This window comes from Eurosta solidaginis, chromosome 1 (genome assembly GCF_040869045.1).
Source record: "Eurosta solidaginis isolate ZX-2024a chromosome 1, ASM4086904v1, whole genome shotgun sequence".
Lineage (NCBI taxonomy): Eukaryota > Metazoa > Arthropoda > Insecta > Diptera > Tephritidae > Eurosta > Eurosta solidaginis.
Window position 1 is genome coordinate 221,168,229 of NC_090319.1, and position 13,486 is coordinate 221,181,714.

Genomic DNA, 13,486 nt, shown 5'->3' on the forward strand with positions numbered 1-13,486 from the left:
ATTGCAGCCGTACAACATTCTGCAGCATCAACACCACATAAATTGATAGCGTTTTCTTTTCTGAAATAAATTGTTGCCTAAGTAAATGGTAATACTCTACCCCATCGGGTTAGGGGGTCAGAATATACCAGCGGTAGGTATGCCTGTCGTATGCGTAAGAGGGGACTAAAATATCAGATTCCAGGGGCTTTGTAGCGCAACCCTGCAGGTTGCCAGCGCAATATATAGCTTCCCCAAACCTAATTGTCAACCTCACCTATCCGCGGCGAATCCTGTTTCACTAACAGACGAGGCTCTGGCGACCCCAAGCTCCTCATGGAACTTGGGATGGGGAGGGAAGGGATGGCCTGAAGGTTTAATGTGGTCACATAAATCGTTCCCAAGATGGTCGGGCTAGCACCTTAATGGTGCTGTGGTACCGGAGCGTACCGGATCTGTATCCGGCAAAGGACCATCACATCGATAATACTCCTCAAAGCCTTCGGGCAGCAACCTTATCGCTACAACAACAACAACAACAATAGAGTTACTCCTACCCCAGAAAATGGTCAACATTTATAGTGCATACAAAGAACATTTCAACTCACCAAATTCACTCATATTAACAGAGTATATGTGGAACTTAAGAGCGAATTGAGAGTTTCACAAAGTTGCACTGCCACACCGCCATTTTATACAGGGTAAAAGTGTAACGCTTTTGCGTTGCGAGCAGGAAAGAATTTTCACAAATGAACGAAATACCCCGTAAAGGCGCTGCCTGTTTTTTAGAATAGAACAACAACGCTTGCGTAACACTTTATCCAGAAAAGAAAACGCTATCATAGCTGCGGGTTGCACAAGGCGAGTAATCAGCATTCGAGTTTTTGTCGAGAATGTGACGTAGTGCTCCGTTGTAAGCTCCTTTCATATTGGCGCCGTTATCGTACACTTGTGCACGACAATCTTCAATCATGTATGGCAAATTAAATCACCGATTTTCTGAGCAGTTTTTTGGTTACAATTCACGAAAGCCAAAATGTGTTCTGGAATTGTAAATTTGTTGCTTTCGAATTGAAATTTTTTTTTATTTATTTAAGCGCAAAATGAACGTAGTCAACGTGACCAGCATCAACGATAATAGCAAAATACTTAGCTTTCTTGCCTTGATCTAATATAAGGCGCCTTCTATTCTAAGCGAGCACGAAAAGAACACTCGCTTATTCATCGAATTACATTCAAAGCAACAACACTAACTCGCTTATTTTATCCAGTCCTCGCGAAGTCGGCTAATCAATAACCGAGTTGAGAGGTAGTGTTGAAAATAGAAAAAATTGCTCTATTGTGAATGAAGTCTAAAATACGCCAAGGAAATTTTTTGATATATAGAACTATCGCACCCAACTTCACTCAAAAAGCGCAAAACAAAACAAAAGAAAATAAATCTTTTGTTAATTGCATATATATTTTATGCTGCATAATGCCACAACAGCCGGTCTATCCTCCACAACCTGGTCCACCTGGTTATCCTCCACAACCTCAGCTGCCAGGTTATCCTCTACAACAACCAGGTGGTTACATGGGTCAAATCATGCCACCAACACAACCTGGACAGGCGCCAATGCCCAGACAGCCACCCATGCCGGGTCAACCCCAATACCCAGAAGTCCTGGTTATAAGGTATGCTCATACAACTAATATATTTAAAATATTGCTGATGATTATTTTTCTATTATTTTCTTTAGCAACCACCTGCACCTGGTTTGGTATATATCAACAGCCGCAACAGTATGATGAAGCCCAACGCCATTTGGATCCCGATCAGATGCCAAATCCGATAAGCGAAATCTTTGAAAATCAAAATAGCGCTGGTTATGCTTTTATTACTAATCAACAGGGTTTATTACCACCACTGGTGACCACAAAATATGTGGTAGAAGATCAGGGTAACTCCTCGCAACGTTACGTTAGGTATTGATATTCGAAATTAATGTTTTGTTTGGCAAGTATTTGTATTGCATACTTGCAACAGCTGATTTATTAAAAACAACAGCTTTGTCCTTTACACTTACCATCTCACCAATGGCACGCACGGTTGAGGGTGAATATGAGCCACTCATGTCCAACATCAACGCTGTACGCACTACATTGGGTCCACGCAGTATGGACAAGCATATTGTTGATTGCAGTGGTAAGGCCACAATTTCAAATGATGGTGCAAACATTATGAAACCATTGGATATCCAGCCGTAAAACTCTAGTCGACATCGCCAAATCTCAAGATGCTGAGGTAAGTTTTTTGTTATATTAGAATGTGTGGAATAAAAATGTTTCTCTTATCAGGTCGGCGATGGCACCACTTCAGTAGTACTTGAAGCAGGTGAAATCTTAAAACAAGTTAAGCCATATGTTGAGGAAGGCGTGCATGCACGTATCATCATTAAAGCTATACGTAAAGCATTACAATTATGCATGACCAAAATATGACATGGCTGTACATGTCGAAGCGCCAATCGAAGGAACAACAACAATGTGCTTCATTGGAAAAATGCGCTGCCACAGCAATGCCCTCCAAATTTATTCATCAACAAAAAGATTTCTTTTCTAAAATGGTTGTGGACGCTGTACTTTTCTTAGATGGATCCAACGTCATACAAAAAATTTAAATCGCATTATTAAATATAGAATAGGAATTCAAGGCTGAGCGTGATAAATCTGAAGTACGTATTGATAATGTTCAAGAATGCTGAATAGCGTATTCTGTACAATAAACTAGCTAAGTAAGGCGCCGTTCTAGTGTTATCTAAACTACCAATTGGTGATGTTGGTACACAGTATTTTTCAGGTTGTGATATATTCTGTGCTGTTCGTGTACCAGAAAAAGATTTGGAACGTACAATGAAAGCTTGTGGTGGTGCTGATATGACTACAGCTAATGATATTAATTCAAGTGTTTTGGGTCACTGTGATTACTTTGAAGAACGTCAAGTTGGTGGTGAACGTTTTAAAATTTTCCAAGCTTTGATTGTGGGTTTGACATTGATTTTATTTTCATAGTTTATAATTAGTTAAAGGTTGCGTTAATGCTAGAACATGTACATTGATTTTACGTGGCAAAAATTGAAAAAATGTCTAATCTTAGGGCCTCATTCTCTATTACGAAACGAACTTTCGTTGCGGATCAGAGACGAATCGCTAGTGTATTTGTACTATGCTAAACAATGGCAACTTATCACTTGACAATTACTTTTGCCTTCCTGTTAGAATACCAGAGAATAGAGAATACCATTGCTAGACGAAATCGTTTGGAGGCGAATCGTTCGTCTGAGCTATCGTTCGCAATACAGAATGAAGCCTTTAAATTGTTAAGTAATATAATGAAAAGATTGTGTCCAACTCCCGAAGAAGAAAACTATAAAATTTGTGTCAGCGAAATGATAATTATTGGTCTTGGTTGTTAGTTTTGAGGCATCGTCTTCGAGTGCCTTCTGATCGTATATGCCGGTTCTTTTGCATTCTTTTACATGCATAAAGTGCCGTTGAAACCTTCCTCACCCTCTCCTCCACGTTGAGCTTCCATGATAGCTTACGGTCTAGGATGATTACTAGATATTTTGTGCACGGTTTCTCCTGTAGGGTCGCCCCTCCTAACTTAGGGACTTTGTACCTCTTTGTAAACAAGACCATATGCAACGTCATCTGCGTAAACCGTAAGTTTTGCTGGTCCCTCGTAGAATCCCCTGAGCAGTTGGTTAATGACCAACGTCCATAGCAGAAGTGATAGCACCCCTCCCTGCGGAGTGCCCCTGACCTCTAATTTCGTGGCCGCGTACCATCCCCATTGCGATGTAATCTTACTGCAGTTTAAAATGCAGTCGATCCATCTGGGTAAGGCTGGATGTACTTCCACGTAATTAAGACCAGCTATAATCGCCCATTTAGAAACACTGTTGAAAGCCCTGGCAATGCTTAAGAAGACTTCTAGAGCATATTCCTTATATTCCAGGGCTTTTTTTATGCTTAACACCACCCTATGCAATGTGGTGTCTACTGATTTGCCTTTATTGTACGCCTGTTGTGTTGTGAAGAGCAGCTTTTCATCCACGTTGGACTTTATGTACACATCTATCAGCCTCTCAAAGGTTTTGAGCAGAAATGATGTTAAGCTATTGGGTCTATAATGTATCCCACACGTGACCGATCTTCCCCGCCTTTGGTAGGAAAGCTACACGAGCAGTTCTCCAAGAGTGCGGTACATGATTCAGTTTATGCACCCATCGAATATTATTTTGAGCCATCCCACGACCGCCCTACGTGAAACTTGTAGCATGGCCGGACATATACCATCTGAGGCCGGCGATTTCACCACCACTACGAGGTCCTCAGTAGTGTAATTAGGCAGCATATATGAATGCGGCTGTTTCCTTACCATTACTACAGCTCGCATCCGTCTTTCCGTTTGCGCATAGTAAACGCCAAATCCGCGCGCGCTAAGTCCAGAAACCTTTCCTCCCGATGAGTGCCACGGCTCCTGGATCAGCGCCACGTCAAACGAACCCTCCTCAAGGCTTAGGAGTTCGCTCGACGCCACTTTACTGTGTTGGAGGTTTATCTGTAGGACTCGCATCACCAATGGCTGCTTGTCCCCCTCCAGCACCTTCATCGTGACGTCGTCGTCCTCCCCTTGCCCTTTTGGTTTAGAGTGTTCGAAGCCCCCTTCAGCCTCTTGTAACTGTTGTGCCGGGTGTTCCTATGTGCGACTTACAGCACGCTATCATCTTCACACCATTATACCATCCCCCCAATCAAAGGTTGGTTATTCCTGCATCATCTTAAGCATTAAGCTAATAAGCTCTCTTTCTACAGATCTCCACCTTTCACTAGTCATCTGTTCGAAAGGACTGCTACGATCAACCAGCGCCACAGTCAGTGACTGCTTTCCCACATCACTCATATTCTCGGGATAAGCCGGCGTCTTAGTGTTAATTCCCTTTGGCACCTCCGAGAAAGCCGGAGTCTTAGCTTTAACTCCCTTTAGCACCTCCGAGAAAGTCGGAGTCTTAGCGTTATCTCCCTTTGGCTCATCTCCTACTTCCGTAGTTGGAACTTCCCTCTGACTCGCAGCCTTCGAGGCTATTGGGGCCCATCTGTCTTACAGCTTTGGGCCTACTTGTCTTGTCTATGCGACTGCCCTGCCTCTCGGGACTGGGTCCTTTCTGCCTCTTAAAGCAGACTTGTCGCCTTCCGCCGAATGTTGCCTCTTCATTCTGCCATTGACGATTCTTCCTCGTACCGGTTGCAGAACCGAGGGTTTCTAGCAGCAAACCTTTTGAACTGCTTTCGACCTACTTCTACCGCCTCATGGGCCCATTCCAAGCACTCGATCTCCACTTCTGGTGGGGCGCCCACTGCCCACAAACGTTGGACAATTCTTAGTGATGCACGGTACTGCGAGAGAGCTCTTTTACTTCCCCTGCTCCGTACTCTTCTTCACTCTTCTACTCATTTGTGTGCTTTTCCGGAATTCTTTGAATCAGCACTACTCTCGCTCGCCGAGTCCGACGCATCGCTTAATGCGTATTCGTCGTCCTTGGCTTGCGACTCAGTCCTCTTATCATCCTCCTTATTACAATTTGGTAATGAGTCGTTCATCTTGGTCGTACGACCACCATCCCGACAAGGCGGGCTCAGCGGTCCAGTATTATATACGGGGAAAGAACCCTCAGCCACAGCAGCGCCCCTTACGGTGGTAAGGCCATTAATACCTCCCGAGGTGGTCCGGTTTCGGGACGGCTCCGTTCGAATACAGCCGAATTTATCCCCTGGCTGCAAATCGTCCAAAAGGCACGGTCCGCATAACACCCTGGATTAGGGGGTTGGCAGTTCTTGGTCACCGACATCCCGCCGCCCTCCTATGAGGCGAAACGGCGTAGATGCCAGTCCTAAACAGCTCCGCCACATAGTCGGGCGCTATGGACATCGGCTAAGTCCTCACACCAACGACAAGGTGCCTACCCTAGTGAGGGAGAGATTGGAGAGATAGCTGTTTATTTTATTACAAAGCTCATCGATGTAGGAAACAATAGCATAGGCGTAGAAACAATAGTGACTCCTTCTGGTGGTAAAGGTAGCTATTGATATGTAGAAGTTAAACAGAAATTTGAATATGAGTTTTTTTTTTAAGTTATTGCAAAAAAAGCGTTGAGGATTTTTAATATCTTACGAGGTACCTTCGTACATGTTTCTAAGAACGAAGAATGGGACCTATTCAAACTTCGCTATACTTTAAAATACAATAATTTACCCCATTTTAACACAACTATCATTTTTTGATTTTATTAAATTTTATAAAATGTTTCTTCCTCTACAGTGCAATTTACTTATTAGATGGTAAAGATGGTTTCGCATTATCTCCGTCAGTAACTGTGACAAGGTGGCCACAGCGTGACTCGGAGCGTCTCTTCAATAGCTCTCTAGTGGTGATGGTGACAGCAGAAAAACCCAACTGTTTACAAATGTTACCCTTCAAAAAGAATCAAAATATCTGCCATTGCGTCTACGGCTCAAATACTCACAGTATATGAATGAATTGAACGCACCTAATTGTCTGCCTAACGGATAGTATACATAATCAAATCGAAAATGTGCTTGCACAGGAAAATATTTCAATTGGAAAACAAAAACCAAATAAATAGTTTATTTATTATTAAAGTACTTACTTTTCTTTATATAAACTGTATTAATTTAAGTTGCAGTTTCATGTGCATATATAATAAAGGATGTCGTGATACGATTGCTGTCGGAATTAGATTTGAAACGAATCGATACTCCTGCTAAGGGTTGCAGAATTATTGCTTGAATGATTAGTTCATATTTTACTTTACTTATTAATTTTAAATTCAATTACGACAGCAATCGGATTCCACGACACCTTTTAATATTCTTGATCTGAAAAAAGAGTAAATCTAATAAAAATTTCTACTTAGCTTTAAGTTGTAGGCTTAAATTGATTCAAATAATCAAATTTTTTATTCGAAACCATGGAAACAACTCAAATTTTACATGAATATAACACACTTCTGAATTGTCCAAATATAAAGTTAGCTGCTGCAGCAATATAGCTCAAAGCAATTAATATGTTTTTATGTTATTATTAAAGTATTTACTTCTTTTTTATATTAAATGTATTAATTTAAGTTGCAATTTCATGTATTTATGAGGCTCCAAGATGCAAAACCAGATGAATTCATGATATGTAAAACTTAGAAAAGCACAAAAAAAATTTTAATTTGTTATGAATGAAAATTGTTATGAATTTTCAATACGGGTTTTTAGAATGTTGCTAGGCGATGCAATATTGTCGCAATTTAAATATTATTTTAAAAAATCTGGTTTTGCATCTAGGCGCCTCATATATAATATTCTTTATTTGGAAAAAAATTACTAAATCTAATGATATGTTTTAAATAAATTTGTTGGACTGAATACCTTTTTCTTAAGCTTAGTTTTACTTTCAAAAAAGTTGAATCAAATTTTTAATACTTGCGATAAACATAAACCTGTGAAGAGAAAAATAGCAGCGTCAATTTTCAACAAATTTCGTCAATTAAATACTTCTTTTTTTATTTCCGATATTTGAAGAAAAGATTCTATGAACTTTGCAAACCCATCTCAAAAACGTTTTCAAAAATTTGATAAAATGTTACCTAAATTTGAACTTTTTATTTGGGGTTCTTAGAACTTTTTTTTTTTGTCAATTTTAGTATAACAAAGTACACGTTTTATTTTTATTTTGCATTGATTTTTGAGTATTTTTTTTATCAAAGTCTTTCAGATTTTCTTTCATAAAAAAACTGTTCCACAATTTGTATAGAAGAAAATCTCAAACACCCTTCAAAAAACCTCAAAAATCAACGAGAATTTTTAGAGACCTATAGCATGCATGTGCTTTGTTATACTAAAATTGATTTTGCTACAAAATTGTATACTCCAAAAATGCACAGAACCATAAATAAGAAGTTCAAAATTTCGGTAAATTTTTGCGTTTTTCGAAAACGCTTTCGATATTATTTTTCATAGCTTCAGTTAAAAAAAATCAGGGAAATTTTTTCGTGTAGTATCGGAAATAAAAAAAAGTATTTAATTGACGAAATTTATTAAAAATTGAGACTGCTATTTTTCTGTTCGCAGGTGTAAGTTCATTATTAAAATGTTTGATGTTTATTAATCTTAATTATGAGTTCGAAGTCGCAGTCCTATAGCTTCCGTGCTGTCATATGGTGTGAGGGTCAGGCGGTGTGGTTGTTGTTGTTGTTGTAGCGATAAGGTTGCTCCCCGAAGGCTTTGGGGAGTGTTATCGATGTGATGGTCCTTTGCCGGATACAGATCCGGTACGCTCCGGTAACACAGCACCATTAAGGTGCTAGCCCGACCATCTCGGGAACGATTTATGTGGCCACATTAAACCTTCAGGCCATCCCCTCCGTTCCCACCCTCAAATTCCATGAGGAGCTTGGGGTCGCCAGAGCCTCGTCTGTTAGTGAAACAGGATTCGCCGCGGAGAGGTGAGGTTGACAATTGGGTTTGGAGAAGCTATATATTGCGCTGGCAACCTGAAGGGTTGCGCTACACATCCCCTTGAATCTGATATTTTAGTCGCCTCTTACGACAGGCATACCTACCGCGGGAATATTCTGACCCCCCAAACCCGCTGGGGTTAGCGACTGGTGGTCGGGATTGCTACTGTTCGCACATCGGGAATTGTAGCTCCTAAAAACAGCCGAAAAAACTGGAGGCTACCTGTGCAACTAGAGGCATGAGTATTAAAAGAACCATTATAGCAACGGTAAGTCGCCTTTGTGCGTGACCGCCAAGGAGCCACAAACTGCGCCGAAATATACAGACAAAAGTGTGACCATTTTATGTATCTATTTCTTTTCAGCAGACGCTGCACTTCCAAAGACCGGGGTTATGTTCGAAGCCTCTCTGGAGTAAGTGAAAGAGGGACAATCCCTCCGCAAGGAGCTACTCCGTAAACCTCTAATCCACATATACTTACGTAGTTGCTAACTAATTTTAATCTCTTATTTAAATAATTATATGGAACTGCATTTATTACAGTTTATATAATGTTATTTAGTTTTACTTTCTGCTTATAATTTTTGATTCATAACCCATTAGTTTAACAGCAAGATAACTTTAAAATACACTTGACGAATGCGTTAAGGGCTGGTGAAAACTGGGAGGATTTTCAAAATTAATTTTATAAAATATATTGTTGCAACTCATACATATTAAATGTTGCTGTGTTTCAACCCAAGTACATGCCACAATCCCAGGTATGGCTTTGTACGTTTCTTGAACTAAACAAGTATCCATTTGGTTATCGTAGCTGAAATGCAATTGCGCCACCTGCTCTTCATCTGTAAAATACAAGCAACGCCTACGTGGTGCATATAGATACGTAATGACTATACTGTGCTCCTGTATGGCGGTAGCCACGGTTATACCGCACAACCGGACTTGGCATGGCGTAGCCCAGGGTTATTTTTTATAAGCGCGGCCGAAGGCCGCCAATGCAGAAAGGTGTTCTGCGCAAAAATACTATGGATTTCACCCCGGTTTCGGAGGGACCCGTGGGTATTTTTTCGGTTTTTCGTTAATATTTTTTGAACGGGTAAAAAAAGTTAACTTCCGCTTTCGGATTCTTAATCTGGACGCGAATACGCGTCTTTTGATACCTTACTCGAAAATGTTGGCCCAAATTTCGGTGGGTACCGTAAACTGCACTATTACCGTGCCTTTTCACTTGCTACGTAACGTATACAGCTAAATCCTACATTGGGTGCAGGAGCCATACAACGTACGCCACCTCCAGCATCATTTAGCCAGTCAACTGCATGTATTGATTTTACCGAACTAAAATAATAAACCTGACCGCTTCGCATAAGTAACAAAGCATTCATTTCTAGTATGAATATATCGTTCGCAATTTGGTCAAATTGTTTTTCTTTGTACGTCACGCTCTTTGAATACAAATTTAAGCAAATATTCATCATTCCATGTTACAAAAACCGTCTTTCCAGCATATGTACCATGATTGGTTAAGCCAAGCGGCTGGAATAATGTATCATCGTCAATAGACCACAGCAGCTTTTCGAATTCCTTGTCATCAGCATCTTCCCAAACAACCTCTACCTCATCTATGTCCATTGCCACTATGGGTGGCCCCTGTGATGTACAGATGATTTTGACAGCTGAAATGTTACCAGTGTTGTTAAATACATGCAGGGAAATTTTAACCGAGTTTGGCGTTCTTTTCGCACTCGCTTAGAATAGAATGCGGCTATAGTTTCCCTCACATGCTTGCACAAATTTCTATAAACTCGTTCTGAATGTTTGAGGAAAGATAGTGAATTTGTAGACGTTTGTGCTGCTATTGTGAAATCCTAACTTTCTCCAAATTATCTCTAAGTATCGAATCATAATGGCTTATGAGATCTTAGATGCCCAAAAAATGTCCATCCTTTCGCTTTTTGAAAAAAAATAGTGTTCAAAATTCTATATAAAATTTCTTTCCACTTTTGAGTTTCAGTGATTAGCTGTTCATTGATAAGTGTATCAATTGTAGCCTCCTTTCGAATTAGGTTTTGTAAAGATCGTCATTGATAATAACATTTAATGTGATCTTCAGTATTTTCTTGTGATGGCAATTTAGCGTATAGCTTCTTCCATACCTGGAATTTCGAATATTCGCCAGGACAACAAATTTTAGGTCGATTTAAAGTATTGGTGCTTAACAGACGATATGGTAGGCAATAAAAAGCATTGCTACTGGCACTCCACACCAACCAGTGACGCTCCATTTTCTCTCCATTTGGCAAGATTCTGTTTAACAACGAGGTAGGAAATGCCTCGTCATGACAATCACGTGGAAAAATAACAGGGCACTTTTGATGACCTCGACGAATTATTTCGTTGACTTCTTCAGATCGCAAAAACTCATTATTCACGGTACCGATATCGAAGTCGTTTAAATAATCTAGACTTTGATACAGAGTTGGTGGTATTGTTGGAAGGCTTTTTGAAGATGAACCTTCATCAGTGTTACCACGAAAACTTTACGATTTCGGATTCATGTAAACATATATTTTTGTTTGATGTTTTATTGTCTCCTCACTGTTCGAGGGACCAGGTAAAAAATCGTTATCAATATTCGTTGCTTTTGAAATTCGGCTTAAAATTTCCACATGGAACAACTAAAGACTCCTGAATTAAAAAAAATGTCTTAGTACCTCTAAATCGCTGCCCCCCCCCCCCCCCCGAGAAATACCGGGCCCCCTGAGAAATATCGTGCCCTGCGCTTTCTAGGCTAAGGCTCCAGCTATTAGGAGTGATAAAGCTGTCAGATCTAGAAGCAGCAAGTGGCTTAAGTCCTAGGAAGCTTCTAGTGTTTGTCAAGAGGGCGGAGTTTTTTTTATAACATAGGTCCTGGTTCTTTATAGGGTTTTCAGCTTGGCCGTTAAAACAAATTTCTGGTAACACTACGGACTCATTCAGTCTATGTGAGATCCTCATGAACCGGCCACTTCAACCTAACCTATATTTTGTGTTTTGGTTTTTACTTTAGAATCTACCGGTTAAGTAAGCGATTTCAGCTAACTAAGCGCCTTCAAATGTAGATCCATAAGGAACATGAGGTCGCCAGAGCCTCGGCTGTTAAAGAAAGAGGATTTGCCACGGGTAGGTGACGTTGACAATTGGGTTGGAGAGGCTATATATTGCGCTGGCAATCCATTGAAAGGATTGCGCTACAAAACCCCTTGAATCAATTTGGTATTTTAATCGCCTCTTACGACAGGCATAGCTACCACGGGTATACTCTAAGCCCACTAACCCGCTGGAGCCATGAGAAGCGTGAGTGCACTTTGAGTGCCGCAAGGCAAGTTCCGTCGTGCCTGGTGTTGTTGGGTGAGCGGCCAGGCAAGGCATCAGGGTACACATGCACCATTCAGGAGGATACCCTCGCTGAGCCCAGAAAATCTGGGAACATTCGATGTACTGCTCAGATCCAGCAAACGAGTATGTTCTGTACTGGCATATGATAAACTTGCAGACAACCAAACGTTTACTTTCCTGTCCAAAAGCGAATTGGTGCTCGGCACTGCTGCTAAAGAAGAATAGACGTAGTCATATCAATTCGTTCCCGGGTTACTCGGGGAAAGCAGTTTTAGCAGTACTTTGTCCGTTTCAATTTGCACATCCATTCAAAGAGCTTCGCATAATGGATTAAACAGTCATCTGCATTTATTCGTTTTTGTTTTTGTAGCACGCCTAATTTACTATCTATCAACATCTATCAATTATCCCTTGTTATAATCTTCGGGTACCCCCACTACCGGAAGATGCCTTGGCATGGTGGAGGTTCACTTGAATTTACTTTACAGGTCCTGATTCTGGTTATCTGAAATCCCCTTGAGTATTTTGTATTTATTAAGCACTTCCGGTTATATTAAAAACTTATTATCAATCCTTACTGATATTCGTTTCTTTTTCATTCTAGGTAATTCGATTTGACGATGTTGGCATAGCAATATTCCAGCTGTGGCTGTAAGAAGAACGTACATTTGCTCAAACTACAAGAAAACTGCGACAACTGTCCCTCGGCCTTTTTAGTATCACATATAAGGCCCTACCACGCATATTATGGGAAAGGGTCAAGTTCAAAGGCTCAACATCACCTGCAAATCGACTTTGATAGCACGAAATGGGGCTGCATATATTCCGGTATTATATCTACAACACTCATATCTATGCAAACTGATACTAACAACACCACCCGCGCAGGAAAAATTGAGCACCATCAGTGTGAGCTTCGAAACTCAAAATGGTTTCAGAAAGGGCACGACTACGAATGAGTTTATGTCTTTACATATGTAGTTTGTACATATAAATATGCACACATATGTAAGGTTTACTAGAAAATTAAGGAAATTATATGTAAAAACCATTTGTATACATAATTTATTCATAATTAAATATTATTTAAACAAAAGGGACGCGTTTCATTCATATAAAAAGCGAATTGACAGAAGGTAACCGGTACGGGTAACCGATAGGCCAGTTACCCGTGTTGTTGTTGTTGCATATGTTTTGGTTAGCGATAACGAAAACATACCTAATGAAGTAACTTAAAAATGTAAATAACATCGAGGGAGAAGGAATGTCGAAAACACAATAGGTAAGAGCGAGAAAGCGAGTCACACGTACATTATTTTGAGATAGCGCATGCGTTACGTTTTTCACGACAGCAATTTAAAAGTCATTAAAGGCCCGATTAATGGTGAATTATAACCATAAAACCATAACCAGATAAAACAGCTGATCGGACCTACCTTATGGAAATCAATGTAATCGATTAATGGTGCCATACCATAACGATAACGCCATAACCATACCATAGCCAACCAATTGAATTTTGGTTTTCTGCCATATCCACAAACAGCTGATT

The 13,486-nt window shown here is 40.3% G+C and overlaps 1 long non-coding RNA gene across 1 annotated transcript; it reads left to right on the forward strand.

Annotated features, from left to right (window-relative positions):
* The first annotated feature begins 1,991 nt into the window (after positions 1–1,991).
* On the forward strand, positions 1,992–6,621 carry LOC137241317 (uncharacterized). Its single transcript, XR_010949963.1, has 3 exons — positions 1,992–2,266; positions 2,320–2,696; positions 6,347–6,621. It is a non-coding gene; the product is annotated as an uncharacterized lncRNA (long non-coding RNA).
* The last annotated feature ends 6,865 nt before the right edge of the window (positions 6,622–13,486 follow it).